Here is a 26056-nt window from a genome sequence, read left to right on the forward strand (position 1 = left end):
ATAATTAATAAACCTCTTAGAGGCTTGGGCAACTATAGGGTCAATTTCCTTACCTTGGTAATCAACAATAGTTAAATCCAAGGAAGTTGTAGGAGGCTCTTGTGGCTCGCCAATCTCCAAATTTGTGGATGTAACAATTACATCTCCCTCTCCACCAATTTGTCTAAGCTACTCTCTAAAAGATGTTTCATCATTAATTTTGATTAGAGACTGGCTTGGGAAATATTGTTCCATTTGAGAAGAAGACCCTTGCTCTAACTTTTGTCTTTTTGGAGCACTGGCTGCAGGTGGGCTTTCTAGCCTTGGTCTTTGTTGAGGAGGAAGTTGTTGTACATTTTGGATCATTACATATCTTGCCCTTTTTTGCAAAGTGTACTAACCCGAAGACACCATATTTCTATTGTTTATTCTCCTCTACACCTCTGTAGCCTTGTCTGGATAAGCCTTGATGTATGCATCCTTCTTCTCATTCATGGCTTGTATTATCATAGAAAAATTATTCATCAATGCCTACAGCTTGGCTACCCAGTATTTCTTTTCTTTCAATGGATCATAATGGAGGTCAAAATCATTAATTAATTCTAGGGTTTTGCTAAATACTATCCATTTCTCCTTTTTCAATTCTTTCTCTTGCAAAGTAAAAACATTTCTAATCACATCCTCTGGATAGTAAACTTGTTGCACCATGTGGGAAGCTTTTATTCTCTCTCTTAAGAGGTTGTAGAATCCTTCAAGATCAATAAACCTAGCATGAGATTCTGCCATGTTATATCTATCTAAGAACAAATTCATATGCTTCCACCCTTTCCTTACAAAGACAAAATTGTGTGCCAAAGTAACAGTTGGAAAAAATATGCCTTTCTTAGGCAACTCCCTCTCATCTATAGTGCCTATTTTTCATAATAGCTCAGCTATTCCTATCTTCAGAGGCACATGAAATGACAACACACGAGGCTTTCCCAAGAAGCCATATACTCTTATTACTATTGAAACATTATGGGGAATTATATCCCCCCAATTATGACTAACTAGTAGCCCTTTTGCATGGTCCTTGGGTCTGACCAATTCTAACAGTGCTTGTGGAATTCTAGGGCTATCTCCTCTCAAAAGAAATCTAAGCTTTGATGCAAAATATCTGTCAAACCTCACATAACTGGACCCTATGGCTTTTGAGATCATATCCACACTCCACAACTGTACTAGATTCCTCTCTCCATTTCTAGTTGTTTCTAGCTCCATATCCTTAAAGAAAAAGGTGAATCCCTTGTACAAGCATATATGCATGAGCAATGAATACCAATAGAAAGGTTTATCCACTTTTCCCCTTGCTATCCCCACCAAACCATTGTGAATTTCCTTTGCAAGAATAGTAGCAAAATTTAGAATAGTGCTCATTCCAAATTGAAGAGTTTGAGATATTATGAGGACAATTGAGCCTGGGATCTACTCAGCTTCATCCATTCCAAAATTTTTACAAAGAGAAATATATAATTCCTGAGCCCTAGGGTTAAAATGTCTTTTCAGTAATGGCTTAGGTGTGCTAATAGTAATCGCAGACAAGGTTCCAACTTTAGCAACATGCTCTTGCAATGGTCCTATCCTCAAGTATATTCTTTGTGCATCATATCTTGCTTGAAAATCATCCATATCAATGATTTCATGTAAAACGTGGTTAGGGTTAAGGTTAAAAAATTCACTGAATAGCTCAAGGAAAACCCTAAAATGATTCAATCCAAAATGATTCTTCACCCAACTCATAATAGGATCATATTTCTTAGCTAGGTTAGTCAATTGATCACTATCAAAGAAAAATGTAGGGATTGTTAATTTTCCAATATCAAATTCTAAGATATTGCTCATGGGGGTATCTAAATTCCTTTTTGAAAACCATTTTTTGAACAATTGCAAACCTCCCATAGATACTTGGGCGTCTCTTACCCAGTTTTCCCTATCATAGAAATCCTTAGCGACAACTACCCTAAGGTTCTTAGGAATGAGTTCCCTTCCTTTAGTTGTTTCATTTACTAATAAGGGAAATTGTTCTAGGAGATCATCATGCACAACCCTCTTTAAGTAATCAGTTTTCCTAGAAAACTCCTTTTGCGGAGGCATCTTTTAAAATTTTAAAACTCTTTATCATAGTAAATTTTGGATTTCTTATGGTTACAAGTTACTTACCCACTAAATTTTCCCTTCTTTCTCTGCAATTTTCTCTACAATTTTTTTGAAATCGTTGTGAAATTTTGTGCCCTAGCTCTGGAAATCCTTTTGCTTTGAGAAAATTTGCAACTTTGTGATTCAATAATGGCAAATTTTTATGTTATACCCATGCATTAAGGTTGCACGAAGGAACTCTGAATCATATTAACTCCTGTAGCCATTATTTTTGTGTTTGCTCTTCAACTTTGAATTCCACGTGTTGATCCTATAATGATAAGATGGCTTTATTTGAAAAAACAAAAAGCTTTAAAAATTTGAGAGCCCCCAGCCACGTGTCAAAAGGGTGCATGCTTGCATTACTTAAAATTCCTACAACTTCTTATTACGGGCATGCACTCTTTGTCGATCTTACCCAGATCGATGGTGAATCCAAATCCTTTTCTTTGACAGCCCACTTAGCTTGTCTAACCAATAAAATATAATCTTTTAACCAACATGCTTTGACTAATCTAACTATAGCACTTAAAGTTTCTATGCCTATGACATCATTGCTCCCAACTTGGCATACTTTTCACCTACTACCAATTAGCGTGCTTTATTTCATCTGACCTTTCTAGCATGGCATGACTTAGCATTCCTTTCAAGGCTCAGTCCCACTTTTCCATGCGTCACGAAGGTGCATGCCCACATTATTTAAAAATTGATCAGTTCCATATTGCGAGCAAGCACATTCCATTGATCTTGTTTAAATTTATGGTGATTAAAAATCTTGTACAATTGTGTACCTAGTTAGCTAGACAGACCAATGAGACACTTCCTCTATATTCCAACTCACCTGACAACTGCCATAGAAGACAAGCTATTATTATTTTCTGAGAAAGGTGGGCCCATGATGTCACACTGTGCCATGTGTCACTAAGGGGCTTGCCTGTATTGCTTAAAATTTGTGTACTTCCATATTGCGAGCAAGTGCCAACCCTTGATTCTTGCTAAATCAATGATCACAAGATCTAGATTGCAAAGTATTAATATCACTAAAAACCAACCAAAGACATCATAGAAAATTCAAAATGTGCACGGGGAACACTGATAACTCTGCAAAAGGTCTGACTAATTCTGACAACAAAAACTTTTGCAGCACATTGAGGTTTGAACGTCAGCAGAGATTACGTGTCAAAAAGGTGCTTGCTCGCAATATTTAAAAACCTTGCAGCTCCATATTGCAAGCAAGCCTCAACCCTTGATCTTAAAAGGATCTATGATGCTCGAAAGAAATTGCAATTAAGACAAGCTTTATAAGGTTTATCAAAAGATTAAAAAGGTCATTCTTACTTAAATAAACTTTTAGGATAGAAATATCCTGCCAAAACTTATTTGAAATAATAATTTCTAAGGTTTTCAAAGGCTAGGGCCAAACAAGGCAAGGCACAAGGTTATTTGGTGAATTTTTTGCCTAGGGTTTTTGACCAAATTTCAAATTACTTGGAGTGCACATTTAGGGTTTTTCACTGCTAAATATAACAAAACAAGGGTGGTGAAAAACTAGGCCAACACCTTCAACCATGAGATATATTGGTGATCATAAGATCGTGGGGGTTGACTTCTAGGCTAAAGATGTTACGAGGTTTTTTGACTTTATTGATGATTGTAAGATCAAAGGTCCCTAGTAGACCACGATAAAGGTGTTTCACTTGTCTAAGCTAGAAAAGAAAAGGTCTTCGACCAATATAATTGTAGGAAAGATATGCATGGAGGTTGAATATGGTTGACTTGCTGATATTTTTTAATAGGTGTGCTGATAACAAAGAATAACAATTGTTTAATGGGTAAAATTACAAAGTTGTGTCACCTTTTAGGTTGACTTATCATAATGACTAAATTTGAGTATTTCTATCTAAAAATATATTTTTTTTAAACATATGATCTAGATAAATTAATTCTAGCTAAGTTTTATATGGTCTCACACTTTTACAATTGGAAATTTCTATTAAATGCATGTGTTATACTAGTTTATATCCAATTATTAAAGAAATCAAATTATTTCAGAAGAGTGGTGTTTTAATAATTGTTACTATTTTTTATATTTTCTTTTAATAATATTTAAACACCATTTTATAGAGCTTGGAGTCAAGAGTATTCTCATAAAGAGTTTGTAGTTTTTAAATTAGATCTAGTATATTGTAATTAAAAAAATATACAACCACATATTTTAACACTTGAAAAGATGTTGGTTTTGAGAAAGAAAAATAATATTAGATCATATCAAAAAATCTAAAAAGTATATGACAATCTAGAGGAGAGAGCTTCTTCTAGAATGCATAGTTTTTCTCCTGGTTAGAATATATTTGTTTTGAAAAATGTGGTGGAAGATGAAAACTATTGATTTCAAGCGAGTTGAGATTTCAATCCTTATAAAAGAGAAAATATAGGTCTAAAGCTGATTTTTATTTTTGATTATTCTAGATGTATATGTTATCTATAACATAGTTTGTGATCAAAGGGAAATAATTTTATTTTCATATAGTTTTGTGGTGGGAACTAGATCCCTAATTTTCAACATTTTTTAGCACCTAAAAAATGATCTATAAAAATTAGGAAAATATATCAATTCTTATTCCAAATAATTATTAAAAAATAATCCTAAACTTCATCGATTTCTACACATTTCATTAGTTTACTTCATTTCCAAACTCAAAATAATAATACCAATTTTATGTCATTGAAGGTGAATAGTTATAACTTTGTTAGCCTTTTCCTTTACAAAAGGGTGACATAGGTTTGTGCTTTTACCCTAATGGAAAATCTAATTTGGTTGATTGATTACTAGTTATTCTCACTATTTTCCATGTCTATTTAATGCAAAAGGAGCATGCACTCACCACTTGGTCATCCATCTACCAAACTGTGCATTAATGGATGTCATTCTTGTCTTCTCAAAGTGTTCTTTGGAAAAAATATTGGATTTCATTGCATCTGGATGTGTACTAGGATCCGATCTTCTCTAGATTTGTATGATTGTGGCTTGCAGCTTTAATTTTAGTGGTTGAACTTGGCTTCTTTATGAAGTTATCCCAGTTATGATTGAACTATAAAAGCACATTTTTTTCCCTCCTACAAGGGGGGTTCTTTTTTTATTTTTCTAATTTTTGGAGCTACTTTATAATTTTTCCTCGGCTCGATAGAAATCTTCTTTGCTATATCCATTTTCTGTTAGTTGAGTGTGTGTGCATTCTTGTGGCTTCACCTGCTAAATTTATTTTGATAGTTGAAATATCATGTGATAATGTTCATACTTGGTAAATGATTAGATCAAGTGAATCCATTTTGTTCCTTCTCTAATTGTGTTATCTTTTGGCTCATCTAAAATTTTGAGATTGAATAGGTGTAGGTAATGGTATATTTTGAGAAATCTATTAAGTTCTAGTGCATTCATTAGGAAAGAAGTAGATCCATATACTATTTTAGTGCACCACATCCTTATATTAGATTAGGTAGTTCTAATTTCATGCATTCCTTCTCCCTTTTCCTCTCGAGAACCAGTTAGGTGCATCCTAATAGTAAAGGAAACCGACATTCTCTAGAGACTCAATCTCAAGTTGCAAAGTCTCATGCTTTCGAGATTACTTCCATGTAACACAAGGTTACTTGAGAAGTATTGCATTTGGTTAGGGTGAAAGCTTTTGTGTCAATAGTAACAAGAGGTATATATATCTTATGAGCTCAATACAATAGGAATGAAGGAAAGAAAAAAAATTCCTTATGAAATTGAGTTTTGACCATTCAATATCAGAATTTGTGCATCTCTATGCCTAGATATAGTTTCTCGATACACATTGAGTCAAAGGAAAAATTCATAGAGGAAGGGAATTTATTCTCTTGGAGTGAGATTAGAATAAGGATAAGAAGTAAACAATTTATTAGTTTGGTTAGCATTTGGAAAGGAGTGATAATGTGATTAAAAAGCAAGCATTGTATATTCCCCTATACCCCTCCATTCTTTGCTTGCTAAAATAAATTCCCTATTATGATATGATGACTAGTGAATAAATAATATTATTCTTCTACATGAGAAGGGGTCCCTATTCACTTGTTCAACAAAAAAATACAATAGAAAATTTTATTTACCCTAGGAAGATCAATTCTTGTAGTACTTAAAAGTGTCATATTTTAAAGAAATTTGAATTTGGAGCTCTTTAATTGTTTATTATCTTTTCTTATTAAGATATGCTTTGTCTACATATGATTATTACAAGTCATGAAGTACCATTTTCACCTTTGCTAATAATTTATAGCAAAAATCATATAATTAGTAATATATATATATATCATGTATCCTCTTTCATATAACAATTTTGTATTTATGTTAGAACTTATTATTGTTCAACCAATGAGAATGTATTCTTAATCCCCTTCTTTTGATATCAACTAGATAAATTTGAAAGTGTGAGATACCAATAAACAAAAGAGAATGCTATTGTAATTTTTTAATGATTTATGTAGTGGAATAGTAATATAAATAATTGGAGCAATGTTTGTGTCATAATTACTGCGGTGAAAGGAGTGATAAATAGTAGCTAAGTTTGTCAAGGTAAATAAAAAAAGGAATGTTACAAAACAAAAAGTAGTTCCAAAGAACATAGAAGAGAAGAGCATGTTATTTCTTAGAGAAAATATTGGTTTCAACTCCAAAGAATTGTAGAGATGAAATATAAATAGTATATCTTGATAGTTATAGATGAACTATTTACAAACCATTGCAACCCCCTATAATCTAATCTTATTAAATAATAATTCATTCTTTTAACATTATAGTTAAGTAAAAATCAATTAAAGTTTTTCTTTAAATAAGACTCTATTTAAAATTATTTAATTTCAATAAATAATTAACAAAGTCCCTACAACTTAGAATTACTCCATATCATTTTTTCACAATCGACAATTTTGATTTGGAAAGTTTTCTATGGATTTGAGCTATTTAGATAGTTCATTGAGAAAATGTGTACATGTACTCCTTTTGAATGCTTAAAAATCATTTTTTTCTAGATCCCCTTCTTAAAATTCAAGCTTAATATTTTAAATATTCACATACACAAACAAACATAAATATATATAAGGATCCAAGTCTATGTGCAATAATTTAGTGATGTTTTGTTAGATTGGTGTTAAGGATCTACTACATAGACTTCCTATTTAAGCCAATCCATTTCTTGCCCAAGCTCCAATCCTAGAGCACTTGTTCCTTCCTTCTCATATTTAGAGTACTAAGAAAATAGCAAATCTCTCTCCCAGCTTCTGCTTCCTAATTCTTATATCTCTCCTACCTAGGAAGCTCATATAAATAGTCCTCCATACGATTTGAGAAGTTTCTTGTACTCATCTTGAATAATGCAATTACCTAAGTATACAAAGATCAAAATCCCCTTATTTTTTTCTATAAAAAATAGATACATGAACAAATAATAAATTTAATTTCTATAGTAATTAAAGTTGACATCAACCTAAGTAAGGATGAAACTTGGCTATAATATGAGATTTATGTAGCCTCCAATATTTGTGTCCACCACTTGAAAGGCCAAGTGTCCCAAATCTATAATTTTGATACTCCCACACTCCATGTAACATATCATGATGGAAACCACTACAATAGTCCATGTTTCATTAATAACAATGTCAATGTTGCTACTACACCGATTCTTTTAGAGGAAGAGCCCAAAAATTTCATTATTGATGAGAAATGATGCATGGGTACTAGTAAAACTTGCATAGAAGAGAAATTCTTGAAAAGAAAGAATGAACCTTGGCAAAGAAAAAGTCTAATAAGGTGTATTACAATCATACAAAGGAAGAGAAAAAATAAAAAATAAAAAAATCTTACTAATGTTTTACTATGGGCACAAAATATTATGAGCAAACCTTCTACGCCAAAACTAAATTAACATCATTTCATATATATAACACTATCATCATAATCCACCCTTATACCCTTAAAAAATATAAGTACTAATTTTAGAAATTTTCAAGAAAATATAATTGGTAGGTTCAAAATTGATGTAGGAGCATCCAGAGGTATAAGGGCAATCCTGTGTCACCCAAAAAAATGTACTTAGACTTAGTTTTTGTTTCATGTGTTTTCATTTCTAGATACCCATTTGGGTCAAATAAAGGTTCCAACTCTCACAGTTCTACTATCAGTGTTCTAGGATAGAGTTTTTAATCACCTTGAGATACGTGTAAATGTAAAAAAATAGGAGTATGTAATTGAGCCATCATTTTGGTGATCTAGAAGGTGTAAATTGGTTGGAAGATTGTCATTGTAATTTAGAGCATTCCGGAAAAAGAATCAAGTCAAAAGACCCCACAGTTTGAAAGTTATTGCAATTTTTTTAGTTTCTGGAGATCTCCTAAGAATGCTTCAAAGTCAGGTTAGGGGCATTAAATGAAATTGAAAAGGTCCAAAAAATGGAGGACAAGTGAAGCTAGTCCATAGGGCTATAAAGGGATTTGAGAGCTTTTCAAAAATGTAAATAGTTCGTTAATTAGAGCTACAGTTCAAAAGTTCCCGAAAGTTTGATTACCATTTTTGGATTCTTCTAATTTTGTGCCGACTTCTAATGCGACTTTTAGAGCCTTCTATTTGGTCAGTGGATGCCAACTAGCACTTTCTAGAATGTATTCCTAATTCTTAACCCTCTGGGGTCTATTTGAGATCATTTTTGGCATTGTAAAAGGTAGTTCGAAATGGAGTTTGAGAGGAGGTACATAAAGGAGAAATTATCTCTAGATTTATGCTATTGTAAGCCCATAGGGCATGTTTTGAAGTCTATTTTCTCTATATTGAATGTATTAGCTTATTTACAAGTTAATAAATTTTTCCCTTTCTTGTTGTGTCCATTCTATGCTTGGGTCGTGTCCCCATCAAGTGGTATCAGAGCTAATTTTCCTGAGTGTGTAGATAGAGCGTCGACTGTGAGACAGTTTGCACTAGGACTATGTGGTTGTGGGTTTGAGTTAAGAAGATGCCTCCACAAAGAGAGCGTGGTGGAAGGGCTGGAGCTATTAATTTTGAGGAGGTTAGAGCCCTCCAAAGGTAGGTACAAGCATTGCAGGAGGAGCTCTATAGAGGAACAAAATTTTTGCTATAGGTGACAAAAGTGAGGACGACAATGAAGAAGAAGAAATTGGACTAGAAGGGGAAGTTCTGAATCAGGCAGAGGAAAGGCTTTTTAGGGCCATCACTAAGTTTGGGAAAAGACCTACAATTGATGTGGGTGTATTTTCAGGAAATTTGAAACCAGATGAGTTGATCAATTAGATCAATGAACTGGAAGAGTACTTTGAGTATGAGGATATTAGGGATCCAGATATGGTTAAGTTTGCAAAGGATAAATTAAAAATCCATGTCAAAATTTGGTGGCAAGAGGTTCAATTGGAAAGAAATAGAAGAGGAAAGGAGAAGATCACAAGGTGAGATAGTATGGTGGACAAATTGAAGAAGCAATTCATTCCTGTTGACTACGAGCTTGATTTGTTTAAGAAGATGCATGGGTTAAAGCAAGCAGAAAAATTAGTCCAAGATTATATAGAGGAGTTTTACTGACTTCTGATTAGAGCAGGGAATGCATAAGCAAATAAGGAGAAGGTTGCTTGTTATATTAGTGGGTTGCGACCTAGCATCCAGGAGGAATTAAGTCTGGTAAGAATTACCAGCGTTGAAGAGGCATACTAGTTTTCCCTATGAGTTGAAGAGAAGCTAAATAAGAGGTTTGAAGGGAGACAAAGAGGTTATGGTCAAGGAGGAAGGGGTAGTTCTAGGTCATTTGTAGGCTGAAATGAAACCCAAAAGAAAAATGAAGATGTGGGTACTAGTAGGAACTAGAGGAATGAGGGTTTCAACTGCTCCTGTGATCAAGACTTTGGAAATTAGAGAGGAAGAGGTAGAGGATGTGGACAAGGAAGAGGAGGCTCTTTTGATACCTATTTCCATTGCAATGAATAAGGTCATCATGCCTTTGAATGCCCTCAATGCCAAGGAAGGATAGATAGGAGAGCTGAGGGTCAAGCTAGGGTTGCTCATGTGAATGAGGATGCACAATCATCACATTTAAAGGATGCAGAAAGAGGAGAGACTTTGGTAAATGAAAGGGTCCTACTAAGTGCTAATATTGAACTAGGACAAAGGAGGAGTTTATTCCATACCAGGTGCAAGTGTGAGGATAAATGTTGTGATGTGATCATTGATGGTGGTAGCACTGATAACTTGGTATCAGAGGAGATGGTCTCTAAGCTGAAGCTTAAGAGGAAGAAACATCCCCAGCCCTATTGGATTGCTTAGGTGAAAGATGATCATAAGGTCCTAGTAAGTGAACAATGTTTAGTGAAATTCAAAATTGGGAGTTACCATGATGAAGTTCTCTGTGATGTTATTCCAATGGATGTTTGCCATCTATTGTTGGGAAGACCATGGAAGTTTGATAGGTATGCAGTACATGATGGTCATGCAAACACATACTCTCTAACAAAGGATGGAGTTCGCCACAAACTGAAGCCCATGAAAAAGGAAGGCGAAAAGGTATGTAATAGTGCTAACATTTGTCTTGTTGATGGAAGGAAGTTTTTAGATGGCATGAAACATTAGCGTATGTGCTATGCTTTGATTCCTAGGAAAGATAAAGAAGGTAGTAGTGAAATACCACTTGAAGTTTCATATTTACTAGGTGAGTTTGGAGATATCATCTCTGATAATGTTCCAAAAAGATTACCACCAGTAAGGCAAATCAGTCATCAGATAGATTTCATCCTAGGAGCTATTTTTCCTAACAAGGCTACTCACAAGATGACTCCTACTGAAACTGAGGAGCTAAATAGATAGGTGCAAGAGTTATTAAGGAAGGGTTTGATTCGGGAGAGCCTAAGTGCATGTGTAGTACCTTCAGTACTAGCACCAAAGAAGGATGGAGAGTGGAGGATGTGTACGGACTCTCAAGCTATAAATAGGATAACAATCAAGTATCAATTTCCTTTGCCAAGAATGGATGATCTTATGGACTGCTTGAGTGGAGCTCAATACTTCACAAAGATAGATCTCAAGAGTGGCTATAATCAGATATAGATATGAGAAGGAGATGAGTGGAAAACTGCCTTCAAGACCAAGGAGGGTCTTTATGAGTGGTTAGTCATGCCCTTTGGATTGACAAACGCCCCAAGCACCTTCATGTGGCTTATGAATGAGGTACTTAAGAAGTTCTTGGGAAAATTTGTTATTGTCTATTTGGATGATATTTTAATTTTCAGAAAGACTTTGGAAGAACATTTATTGCATATTCGTAGTGTCCTTGAAAGGTTAAGGGAAGAGAAACTATTAACTAATCTGAAGAAGTGTATTTTTGCAAAAAGGGAGTTAGTCTACTTGGGGTTTGTTATATCACCTGAAGGTCTCAAAATGGATCTAGAGAAGGTAAAAGCCATCTTAGAATGGCCTACTCCAAGGTCTACTACTGAGGTAAGATCATTTCATGGTCTAGTTAGTTTTTATAGGAAGTTCATTAAGAATTTCAGTGGCATATGTGCACCCCTGACTAACACAATAAGAAGGGATAGAAAAGAGTTCAAATGGACTGTGACAGTTGCGAGAAGTTTTGAATTACTGAAGAAGAAGGTGACAGAACAACCTGTGTTGGCACTTCCAAATTTTAGAAAGGTGTTCCAGGTGGATTGTGATGCTAGTGGTAGCACAATTGGGGCTGTATTAAGCCAAGAAGGTAAGCCTATTGCATATTTTAGTGAAAAATTGAATGATGTGAAAAGGAAGTATTCTATTTATGATCAAGAGTTCTATGCAATAGTTAAAGCCTTAAAGAAATGGAGGCATTATTTATTGCCAAAGGAATTTGTTTTGTATACTGATCATCAGGCATTACAGTACCTCAATAGCCAAGGTAAATTAAATTAGAGGCATATGAAGTGGGTAGAGTTCTTGCAGAGCTATACATTTGTGTTGAAGCATAGAAGTGGAAAATCTAACAGGGTTGTAGATGCACTAAGTAGGAAATAGTTGTTGCTTACAGTAATACAGGTTGAAGTAGTTAGGTTTGATGAACTCAAGAATCTATACCCTGATGATCTTGATTTTTCTGAAGCATCGAAAGCTTGTAAAGAGCCTGTTGCTATAGACAGATTTAAACGGTTAGACTATCTGATTCAAGATGGTATGTTATTCAAGGGTAGTCAATTATGCATTCCAAGGAGTTCCATGAGGGAAAATTTGATTAAGGAGAAACACAGTGGAGGGATGGCAGGACATTTTGGTCAAGATAAGACCATTGCCATTCTCAAAGAACATTATTTTTGGCCTCAAATGTCATAGATGTGAAGAAGTTTGTATAGAATTGCCAAATTTGTCAAGTTGCCAAGGGATTTAGTCACAATATTGGACTATATTAGCCATTTCCTGTTCCATCAAAGCCATGGGAGGACATAAGTATGGATTTTGTTCTTGGATTGCCAAGGACACAAAGGGGTAATGACTCAGTATTTGTGGTGGTTGATAGGTTCTCCAAAATGACACATTTCATTCCATGCCACAAAACTCATGATGCTGTCCATATTGCAAACTTGTTTTTCAGAGAGGTGGTAAGACTACATGGACTTCCAAGTAGTATAATTTTTGACAGAGATACTATATTTGTAGTGTATTTCTAGAGAACATTGTGGAAGAAGTTGAGAACATACTTGAAATTCAGTTCCACACATCACCCATAGATTGACGGTCAAATAGAAGTGGTAAACAGAAGTCTGGGCAATTTGCTGAGATGTTTAGTTGGGGATAAACCCAAGGGGTGGGATTTGATTCTACCACAAGTGAAGTTTGCTTACAATAACTCTGTAAATAGGAGTACTGGTAGATCACCATTCCAAATTGTATATGGAAGTAGCCCAAGGACTACACCAAAATTGAGGAAGATAGAGCAAGGGGATAGGACACGTGCTGAAGCTGAAGAATTTGCTGAACATATCAAGCATCTACATGAGGAGGTTTAGGAACACATTACCAAGATGAATCAAGAGTATAAAGCTAGGGCTGATCAAAGGAGAAGACATAAGGAATTTTAAGTAGGGGATCTAGTCATGGTACACTTACGAAAAGAAAGATTTCCAGTTGGTACTTACAACAAGCTAAAAATGAAGAAATTTGGCCCTTGCAAAATTCTAAAGAAACATGACTTAGGAAATGCATATGAGGTGGAGTTGCTAGATGGAATTCACATTTCTCCTATTTTCAACATTGCAGACTTAACAGAGTATCATGATGATGGTGCAAATGAGGAGTTGATGTTAGAGCCATGTCCAATTCCTACTTCTAAGAAGGAGGAGATTAAAGACATTCTAGATCATCGTGTGGGTAGGAGTACCAGATATAGGCAGTATGAAGAGTATTTGGTCAAGTGAAAAGGATGGCCAATCGAGGACTCAACTTGGATATCAGCAGCTGAGGTTTCCCATTTGGGATTTCCTCTACCATTCATAAAGTGACAGGGTCACTTTTCAATCTACCCTAGGTGTCTGATGTAGGAGCATCCAGAGGTATAAGGGCAATCTTGTGTCACCCAAAAAAATGTACTTAGACTTAGTTTCTGTTTCATGTGTTTTCATTTCTGAATACCCATTTGGGTCAAATAAAGGTTCTAACTCTCATAGTTCCACTATTAGTGTTCTAAGATAGAGTTTTTAATCACCTTGGGATATGTGTAAATGCCAAAAAAATAGGAGTATGTAATTGAGCCATCATTTTGGTGAACTAGAAGGTTTAAATTGGTCGAAAGATTGTCATTGTAATTTAGAGCATTCTAGGAAAAGAATCAGGTTAAAAGGCCCCATGGTTTGAAAGTTATTGCAATTTTTTTGATTTCTGGAGACCTCCTAAGAATGCTTCAAAGTCAGGTTAGGGGCATTAAATGACCTCAAAAAGGGTCAAAAAAGGGGGATGAGAAAAGCTGGTCCATAGGGCTATAGAGCAATTCGAGAGCTTTTTGGAAATGTAAACGGTTCATCAATTAGAGCTACGGTTCAAAAGTTATGCCTCCCAAAAGTTAGGTTACCATTTCTAGATTCTTCTAATTTTGCACTGACTTCTAATGCAACTTCTCGGTGGATGCCAACTAGCACTTTCTAGAATGTATTCCTAATCCTTAACCCTTCGAGGTCTATTTAAGAACATTTCTGGCATTGTAAAAGGCAGTTCGGAGTGGAGTTTGAGAGGAGGTACAAAAAGGGAAAATTATCTCCAGATTTATGCTATTGTAAGCCCATAGGGCATCTTTTGAAGTCTATTTTCTCTGTACTGAATGTATTAGCTTATTTACAAGTTAATTAATTTTTCCCTTTCTTGTTGTGTCCATTCTATGCTTGGGTTGTGTCCCCATCAAAAATTGAATTCAACAACCTTTACTAACATTTATCCTGCCTATCTTAACTTTTATGCTGTAAAATTTTCAGGTTTTAGGTCCCTATAAAACCTATTTTTCTTGATCAAAAACATTTATCCTGCCTATGAGAAAATGATAGTCTCGAAAAAGGTGAACAATAAACCTAATGATTACCAGTGTTGAATCAAAATACTTCAATATTTGACCTTATTTAGCAAAAGAAATGGTTGGATGGATAAAATTGTTTACTTTCACATGGAAGAATCTAGTCAAAACAACCCCTAGTTGCTTTACAAGAATTTCAATAGGCAAAGTACTTTATCATAACTAGAGTTTCCAAACCATTTGAAATAGGAAGGACCCTCATTTGCAATTTTCTTGATCAGGGATTGAATGTTGTACATATAGAATGATTTTCAATATGAGATTGTGGAAGTTCGAAGGTAAATTTTAATTATTCTATCTCTTAAGCTACTGGAAAATTACTTCTTTGTGCACACAGACAATAGTGAATCCTTTAAAAGACAAGATCACTATCATTGAACCTATAGAATAGTTTCATGATCATATCCAGGTGTTGATCAATAATAATGGAACTAGTCTTGGTAAGAAGAGTGCATGTGAATGTTGTTTTTCTTGGTTTAATAAATGTAGATCTTACTGGTGAGGTAGCATTGAGATCTAAGAATCATAATTGGCATCTAATTGGGAGGGTAGAACACTGCAAGGTAGTGTTGAAATATTCTCATTCTTTTTTGATGAGAAATAAGTTGTACCTATTATAGGGTATGATTGTATTTTTGATGATGGGATGACAAAGAAAATGGTCTATCCTGATTAATCATATCTTGAGAGCTAGCATTAATGGCCTTATAGATCTATCTATTTAGGTCATTGGTGTTTTCAACCTTCAATTGATAACCAAAAAATGTACTGCATGCAAGGAATATTGATCAATGATGGGTTATCAACTTGAATTATTGACAAACTTTTGAAGAAAATAAGCTTAAAAGGTAAAAATTGGTGGAGAAAGTACAAAGAAGATAGTTGAGGACATAGCAAGAGATATGTGAAAACTTGAGGTACATCTTGAGATGTACCAACTGTAGTAGTCACTATGACTGAGGTTACACCAATACCTGAGAGGGAAACAAGGAAATCCTTACAAGGATTATAACACCTAAAAAGATTGAAAAACCAAGTGAGCCTTCATCAGTGAAGACACCTACACAAAAGGCCAATGAACAAGAGTCTAGTCTAAAGAAACCCAAGGTCACAAAGCCCAAGGCAATAGATGAACATAAGGAAATATTTGAGTGACAATTGAGCAACCAAATCAAGAAGAAAAAAAAGATGATGAAAAGGAAAAGTGAAAACTAGAGATGAAAAAGATTATAAGTAAAATTGAAAATGAAGGAAAAAATGATTAGTTATAAAGTATTATAATGGGTATGAGGAATTTGATCCAAAGTTTCTATAAGATTCAATTATGAGATATCTTTTGAACTTTAAAAGAAGCTTTCTAAAACTCAAGAGCAGTATACCACATGAACTTTATGTTAAACTTGATGTGAGAAGACAATTGGCACTTGAAGAAGACTTGAGGATAAGGGAGAAAACGTTACATAACCTTTGTACACTAGTGACAATAGAAGAAATAAATAACATTTTAAACAAGGCTATGAGTAAGATGAGGAATGAGATGAGAATTGATAATGATAAAATTGTATGAAAAAAAAGAGGAAATAGATAAATCAATTGCTAAAGTACTTGATGATATTGATTATAAAAGCATGCATGCACCTAAACTAAGAGACATATCAATCAAGTAGATAAGATAAGATAAATATATTAAAGTCCATCAAGAGGCCACAAAGGGTCTAAGGGACTAAAAGAAACCAACTAGTTCACCAAACAGTTTTTAAGAAGAAATAAAAAAGGAAAAGAAAAAGAAAACAACCCAAAAAGAGGGACACTTTTTCCTTTTTTTAGAGACCTACCTCAAAGGGAAAAGAGCTTGTAAGGTGCAACCATAGAGCCACATGTTCTCTTGAAGGTAAAGAGAAAGTAATCATGGGTTGATGTAGTTGAAGGATGAAAAAGACTTGCATTCTAAACAAAAAAATAATACCTCCCTTTGATCCCATAGAAGATGGGACAAGACACCAGAAGATAAAGTGAAACTTTGTATCAAACTAAGCTAAGGTACAAAGATATTAAATTTGATTGGTTATATCAATTTGGTGGTTAGACTAGATTTGGGGTCAATGATATCTAACACAAAAAGAGCCCAAATAAAGGAAGAGGGCATGGTTCCAGTGCTGAGATAGATACAAGGCCGATGCACAATGACACCATCCTACATATAAAAAAAGTACTCAATGTAGAATGACACCATCTTGAATATCCAAAAAGTGCTCAATGTAGAGGGCTATCCTTAGCCAAAGACCACCCATGGGACTATGCCAAGTTGTGGTGATGTATTGTCTATAACTGTTAAGTTGAACATGACCATTCAACTCATGCTAAGAGGGGACAAGGTGGGCAAGGACATCCATATGATGTGAATAAATTCTTTAGCACATTACAACTTGATTTCTTTTAATCAGATATCTTTTCCATATTGAGCCCCTCACTAAATTAAAAGGAAAAATAAAAGAAAAAATTTATGGAAAATTTAATCTCTAATGATGAAATATATTAGATCATTCTTGATGCAAGAGATGAAGCTAAGTAAATAATTGAAGAAGAGGGCTAGTAGAAGGAGAAGGATAAGAAATAAAAGGATGATAGCATGACAAAAGAAGAGTTTAGAAGGGTGATCAATGAAGGCAACCCTTTATTCATCATAATTAGTCAAATTGAATAGAATATCACTCCACCAAATATTCATTCTCCTAAGGTAATAATTAGTCATGTTGATCCTACAACTAAGGATATCATTTCAATGAGCTGAAAGGTGATGGTGAGGAAGGTAGAAAGTATTATTGAGACTCCTACCACATTAGGGATAGTGACATTATTGACAAGTGATTTTAGAAAAACACTTTCTAGCATGAACACAAATAAACACCTAGATTCTTATGATGAGGATTTCTTAATAAAGATATCAATGATGGCCTTTGTTAAGGAAAAAGGTCAGAAAAAGAAGATTGAGAAGAAGGCAAGGGTACTTTTCCAAGCCTTGGGTAGAGTAAAAACAATATTACCTATTCAAATGAAATTACAAGGTAATGATGTTATAGATAATTTTTACTCAATAGTTAATGAACTTGATGCTCATTTTTCATTTCTTGAGCAAGCATCCATGAATAAAGTAGAAATGGACTACAAGGAAGAGAAGTCTAGTAAGGAATAAGCTTCAATTACAAATGATGCCAAGTTAATAAATGAACACATTAAGGATATAAAGGCTTGTATTGATGAAGGAAGAATATTTATATTCATTGTGTTTAAGATCAACCGGATATATAAATGATGTGGATAAATGTATAATAGAAGAGGACCAGAGAGAAGATAACATTCCTTTTTGAAAAGTCTAAATTAATCATTACTAATTTTGATAATATTGTAAGAAAGGTGATGGATACAACATGTATCTTAGTTATAGAAAGAAAGGGACAAGGTAATCCAATGATTTTTATTTTGGAGAAGTTTGTTGAAACCTAAGTTAGAAATAATGGGAAGGAGCTCGATCCGTTGGAATCATCCAAAAAATCATATGCATTATTCAAACCTACAAACATTGAGACAAAAAAGAAAGTAGATTATCAATTTAGTGGAAAATTTTTGGTGGAAGATAACTTGAAAAGGTCACATGACACATATTTTGAAGCTTCAAAGGTAAATTTTGTAGATGTGTTAAGATTTATATACTATACTATATAGTTTTATGAAAATTTTGACTTGTACATAGCATCTTGAATCTCTCCTTTTCCATTAATATCAAAGGTGGATTTGTATAGTGAAAATAAAGAAATATAAATATGATTATGAGGGAGAGTATTATGGACGTACAGTTAAAATTTCGTAATTGTTGGCTAGTGAACAATAATGATGCATATATATGTTATCATTGGTTGAAACATAATTAGTTGAAAAGGATCCTTTCCTTAAAAATCAATTTTGATAGTGTAGGGTAGGACAGTGGAAGCAATCCAACCACTGCATTAATGAAGGTAGAAGACCAAGATCCACCCCTTTGATTAGGTTTGATAAATAAAAGAGGAAGTATCAATTTAAACCTAATGGAAAAAAAAAATTAATAACTCAGATTTATTTCCCTCTCACCTCCACCTTAAGATGGTTTAAGAAAGAAGATATGCAATATAAATATGAGATATAAAGATGTGACAAAATTAAAAAGTATATAGAAATGAAAGGGAAGAAGACGATATACCTTGTGTAATATAGACCTAAAATTAGGCTATCAAATGACCTTCAAAAGAAATGATTTTTCATGTTCTAGATTGAAAACTATGCTACAAATAAAACCTAAAAAAAATTAAATGATGTGTTAGGGGAAACTTGGGTAATCATAAGAAAAATGGAGCATTAGAGGTGTTGTGTACCCTTGATTGACAATGCGCAACACTGATTTTGATTTCATAGTTATGAATTTTTTTGAAAAGGGTATCTATATCTGCATCCTAGTCATTAGTCTAAGATTCAAAGCCTAAAAAAATCATAGATTTGTTTATTTTTTGTTGGCGTGGTGGGGAGTTGCCTTAGTCTAACCTTAGTTTAGGAATCAACATTGAATTGAAATAAAGATAGAATGCTAGTAATTAGTAGTGATAGATCTAACATGGAACAATGTAAATGTATGAATATGCTCTTGAATTTGAAATGTAATCAAGTATGTAGATGCAATAGCTTTGACTTCACTCAAAAACCCTAGAAAGGAAATCAAAGTGACATCAAAACCTTCATGAATGAATGTGCTTTAAAATTTTCTTAGGAATGCATATAGATGAATGTAGATCTTGAGAGGATGAATATAAAAAATGATCATGAATATTGGAATTTTATATCTTGCATTAAATCCTTTAATATCTTGAATTCATGAATCCTTGATCTTTAATGATGAAACAACTCAAATACCTTGAGTGTTTGAGAACTTGAATTCTTTAGAGTGTAAGTTCTTGAACATGTGGATTCTTGTACACTTGATGATGGGAGATGAAAATGGATGAAATGGAAGGTTTTATATAGAGCTTGGAAATGACTAACTCATGTAGGCTAACTTGCCTAAAAATTAATACCCTAGACATACCTAAACATGAGACCCAAAGAGGAAACTCAAAATAGGTAGTAGGTCAAGGGTGCATTGTACCCATGACAATAAGGTTTAGAAACCTCTGGGATTCCTTCAAGATCCCAATATAGGTCCCAGATCTCCAAAATCAAGTGCAAAATCTAAGATATAGTCCTTCACCTCATCTATCCTCCTGGTAAAAAAAAGGTCAATTTTCAACCTTGGTTTGAACAAAAGTAGTATGCCATGCTAATGTGCCTTGGATGATCCATATCTCTAGGTTAGGCATTGATGATGATATTGAACTATCCATGTGGTTGATAGCCTTTACATCCTAGGTGCAATGATGCAATTATTAGGGGTGCACTCTACCACTAAGCTACAAAGAGTAGATTCCAAGTAGATAGATGAAGGGAAGGGATGACCTAGGAGGATAGATCCTACCTAAATCTTAACTTCATGTGAAAATAAGATGTTTAAAGAGGATCTATTAGGTTTAACCCCAATTCCTCCTAGGAGGAAGGACATAAAAGGGAAAAAGGGATAAAAGAGAATACAAGATTGATGATCTCACATTAAGTAGGTGCTATACCTTCATTAACTTAGAGTGTGTCTAATTTAAGATAATATATTTAGCCTCCACTTTAGTAAAAGTGTCTAGATTATCCTACACTTGTGATAAAGTATAGATAAGAAGAGAAGAATATGAAAAATCACAATGAGATAGAACATCATCTAGTCAAAGAGAGCAAGTCCCCAAGACCAAGGATCCTAATTCTACATCCTTGCATGAGGGTGCAAACAAAAATGAAAAAAGAAACAAAAGAAAAAAGAAAAATACATGAAAAAGGGGTTAGTGCCAAAATAATAATCCAAATCAGTGAGAGTGACCTCAGTTGAAGAAACATCTAGCCTAGTAATACCATATTTGGAAAGCCAAATTACAAGAGTATAAGTGATGACATAAGAAATATGAGAGAAACATCATTAATAACACAGGTTTTGGTTATATCTCTACTAGCATAAAATAAAAAAAGAGAGAAGAAAGAAAGAGTGTCTACCTCACCTTGTAGAGTGCCCACACCATTGTGATCACCAAGAGAACTGGTGTAAAAGATAGTGTTGAATGATCTAATAGGTGGTAACCTTTTAGTCAACCCACCAAAGTTCCATCCATAGACCAACAACATCCATTGTATCACCATGACATGGTCTAATTTAAATGATGTGTTACCCATGTATGAGACTTAACATGTTGTATTTGAATGTGTTGCCTATATTGGGACTTAGAAAGTTGTTATGCATTACCCAAATACAATATTTAGCATAGATTTATCTTGATGTGTTACCCATGAATGAGATTTAGAAAGTTTATATGCATTAATCATTATGATGTTTAGCATATGTGCATGTGCAAAAGGGAGATGAAGTAATAATACATAAATTTGAGAATAACTTAGAAATCATACCTAACATCTAGGGATAAAGTACTCTAAGCTATTCTTAGAATCCATATTTTCTACCCCATGAGAGTAAAAACAATGTACAACGAGGGAATATGCATTTTCCCCTTGTTATCATGTCCAGATGCTAGACATTAGAAGGAAGAGAAAGATGATACCTACTTGACACAATAAAGAGATATAGAAAAAATGTGGACTACATTCATAGTGAAGAGCTTTAACCCTTACAATCTAATAACATAAACAAATTTTGAGGAGGATATATCACTTATGAAAATAGGATCCTCAAAAGGGAGACATATCAATGACAAGATGAACACCTAAGAGGAGTGCTTGATAAAGATAACATCTCTGAGAAGAGGTTAAGAAGAAAAATATTGCACCTATTTAGCCCATGTATAGATGAAATATGGATCCTTGGATGAAGTATAACAATCTCCAAACAAGAGAAAGTGTATATAATGGACATAGATTTACTTGATAAAGAATAGGAAATGACTTAGGACATACACCTCATACAAAAGACAGAATCCATAGCTAGGAAACAATTCTTCATAAAGAAAGAATGATGTCACATAATCAAGGAGTCCCATGTAAGCTTGAAAGAAAGCAGATCCTTAGAGAAATAGATAAGGAATATACATAGATCTTTCTCCCCAAAAATGAGACAAGAAAAGAGATCTATTGTGGATTACATAACAAAATATCAAAATATATAATGATAAGTCATAAGTAAAAATTGATAGCTATGCACAAAATGAAAACAACCGGTATCCAACAAGAGAGATATAATGCTACACCATAGAGGGGATGAAAGAAATAACATCATATAATAATGATTTCTAAACAACATAAGATGCTAGAAAATATATCACATATGAAGTAAAATATAGATGATAATTAAATGAGAAGCATTGAAATCAAAATTATGAAAAGACACTTGTTAGGTAAAAACCATGACAATGTATGTAACAAAGAAATACACACCCAAAGATAAGAACATTCCATAAAAAATACAATTATATAGATAAATGAAATAAAGAGATGAAAAGGAATTATATTCCTACCTATTTATTATGAAATAAAAAACCAAGAGATAATGGATCCATGAAAGAAAAGAGAAAGAAAATCCAATATAAGCCCTAAAAGATAAATTCTTCATAATAGAATTCAAGTTCATAATAGATATTAGATGCAATTGAGGCTAGATTATTCCTCCCTAAGTTGTTTCATATAAAATATAAACAAGTTAATGAAGAGAGATAATGTATCCAACAATATATAGAAAAGGAAATAGGGCCCTTTACCTTCAAGTGAAGAGGCAAGTGAAATTACTATTATGTTACTAGAAAAGTAGGAAAATGAGCCCTCAAAGAACAAGATAACAATGTAACAAACCTAGGAGCAACATAATAGGGATATATAAATTTAGATTAAAGTGATCATGAAAAAGATACCATTCATTATTATAATTTATATGAAAATTAACATAAGCAAGGAATTGATAAAACACAAAAAATTAAGATCTCTTAGATATAATAAGATGGAAATGTAAAGAGCAAAAAAGTATATACTCATAAAATATAGGTGTTTGATTTACAAATTTGGAAATATAGGATATTGGTGTAAAAAATAAGGCTCCCTAATCTTGAAGAATTGAGAAGCCACTTGAAGGGTAAATGTGAGTAGGATCCTTACAATCTAAGGTTGAATTAATGAAAGAAAGATCATAATGATTATCATGTTGAGTAAGAACTAAATTTATTTGAGATTTACTTTGAAAGAAACAAGAAGAAGAATCAAGGGCATTGTCTTCTATGGATAAGGTACTCTTAGGAGAAGGATAAAAAAAACTCATAAAGACCTCATGTATAGAAGGAATATCAATGAAATGCATAGAAAGAGGTTGATCAATAAGAGAAATAACCATGTTATCATAAAAAGTAACTCACGAGAAAGGTAGTAATCCATATAATTATCTAAGGTTTAATCCCAAAATGTATAATCATCCAAAGAGGTAAGAAAACATACATTAGAGGAAGAACATTCACGAGTCAAAGAAGTTTCAAGAAGAAGAAGGTGATCAACATTCATATTTAAGGTCTCATCCCAAATAGTACCACTATCAAGGGTAGGAAAATCATGAATCACTAGAGGTTCATCAACATCATCTTTAAAAATATTACCCCTTAAAGGGGAATGAAAATAAATGCAAGGAAAAACTATTTTTTTCATCATAGGCATTAAATGGAACATCTTGAATATAATGAATGAAGCTTGAAAAGAAAGATAGAAATCCCATTCAAATGAGATTGATTTTTGTTTTGTTTTTTTTTTGAAAATGAAAATATAAGAAATGAAATGAAAATAATAAAGTATAATATATAAATACCAAAATAACACACAAAGGAGATCTAGATACATCCAATGCAAATAATATAACTCCAATAAAAAAAGTGCATAGGACATCATGTTCACCAATTAATGCAGGGTAAGAAAATGGAAGAAAACCTATATGAAAACCCACAACCAAACATATTACCATTTCCACATAACACATAATATATCTCTAAAATAAATAAGTGTTTGAAATCACTTAGAATCCACATGCAACTAAATAGACAACATACCCACAAAAGTGGCACAAGATATTCCTCGGGAAACCCTCATTAAGGAGAAAACCTAGTTGATAAAGCATCCATCACCATGTATTATTCAACAAAAATAACCATTTAAATACAAACATGGAAGCCTTCAAATCTATAGCCACAACCCAAGAATCCATGTGAGAAAGCATGAATCTACACATTCCATTCCATGCTTCCAACCTTCACAAATGCTCCCTTGGCTAACCTATCTTGCCTTATCTTGATCAATTTTTTTTCTTCTTGCCTTGCATCTACAACTATCCTTGTGGTTTCTTATATGGTAGCAATATTCTACAAAACCACCAAGTGGTATTACATAAATCATGTGCTACCTATCCCATTATTGGCCTACATTTAATATTGGACATTTTTTCCCCAATATTAAATAATTACATCAAATATTATCATAATGTTACAACATAAATCATCAAAGATATTCTATGGGAATCTCTCCATGTTGCACATCTATCTAGCTTCTCCTAGGTGCAACAATACATAATAGAATAAAATAATACAAATTAAAAATATTATGCAATGGGTGCAACACATGCAACTTTAACAATCTCCCACTTGTTGTATACATTGCATAGGGTTAATCTATATCTACATAAATGAATAAGGAGACAATCCCTCATAACCCATCAGTATCATGGATCGAAGTACACCATGTGCTCCATCCTGGCATTCATAATGAAATCAAGGTATCCACCATCTCAAATATGAATGATCCCACCTCCTATTATGCCACTACCACCATACATGTATAGAAGCCATTCAAAGAGAAAGCCACCCAACCTAGCACTTAAGAATCATAAAATCCTATACCAACTATAATTCCAAGCATAAACAACTGAGCCAAAGGTAATCATATTTATTTGTAGCTATCAAGACTCCATAGCTTAAATAACAACTACAACAAGTGCAAACCTATCCAACTATCCTTACTTCCAAAGATATACCAAGTAAATCTCACAACATCAACATATCCAATCTATAAGTTTAAATCACAATCCTCAAGAGAAATATCTACCACATACACACCAACAAGCTCTCACTAGAAAAGATAATGCCAAATTTTCAACCAATCTATTTAAAAAAATTCATAGAAGTGAATCCATGTAGTATCAAGGACATCCACAATGCATAAACCAGTAAACTGCAAGAAAAAATTCTTATAAAAAGTCTCTAGTACTCTCCCACGTTTTTCGCAACCAACAAAGGAAACAGATAAAACAATAACCATGCAATCTCTCACATCAAATACATGAATAAAAGCTAGTGACCATGATTTCTAACCAATCTCAAATCAAATGTAAGTAGCTAAAAGTACAGAGCTATGTCACCTTTCAAGCTGACTAATTAGAATGACTGAATTTGAGTATTTCTATCCAAAAATCAATTTTTCTCAAACATATGATCTAGATAAATTCATTCTAGCCAAGTTATATATGGTCTCACATTTTTCCAATTGGAAATGTCTATTAAATGCATGTTTTATACTAGTTTGTATCCAATTACTAAAGAAATAAAATTATTTCAAAAAATTGGTATTTCAATAACTCTTACTATTTTTTATGATTTTTTTTAGTAAAATATAAGCACCATTTTATAGAGCTCAAAGTAAAGAATATTTTCATATAGATTTTATAGTGTTTTAATTAGATATAGTATATTGTAATTAAAAAATTCTACAAGCACATATTTTAACATTCGAGATGTTAATTTTGAGAAATTAAAAAAAAAAAAAATCATTTCAAAAAAATTTAAAAATTATATGGCATTCTAGAGGAGAGAGTCCTCTTTCAAAATGTATAATTTTTCTTCTAGTTAGAATAGATTTGTTTTGAAAAATGTAGTCGGAGATTAATGTTGGAATATTCCAATATGGAAATAATAATTATGAGGGCGGGGGGGTGTGAATCGGGAGTATCACACTTTAACCAATAAAACTTTTATCTGAAAGTAAATTGCATGCATGTAAACACATCAAATAAACATGAAACTAATACATGCACCAACAACACATAACACTGGAATTTGGTAACCCAGAAACCCTCGAGAAATAAGAAGGTAAAACTGGGGTGGGGATGATACCCACAAAATTAC

The sequence above is a fragment of the Cupressus sempervirens genome, chromosome 8 (assembly GCF_028749045.1).
Source record: "Cupressus sempervirens isolate cs-2001-9-10 chromosome 8, ASM2874904v1, whole genome shotgun sequence".
NCBI lineage: Eukaryota > Viridiplantae > Streptophyta > Pinopsida > Cupressales > Cupressaceae > Cupressus > Cupressus sempervirens.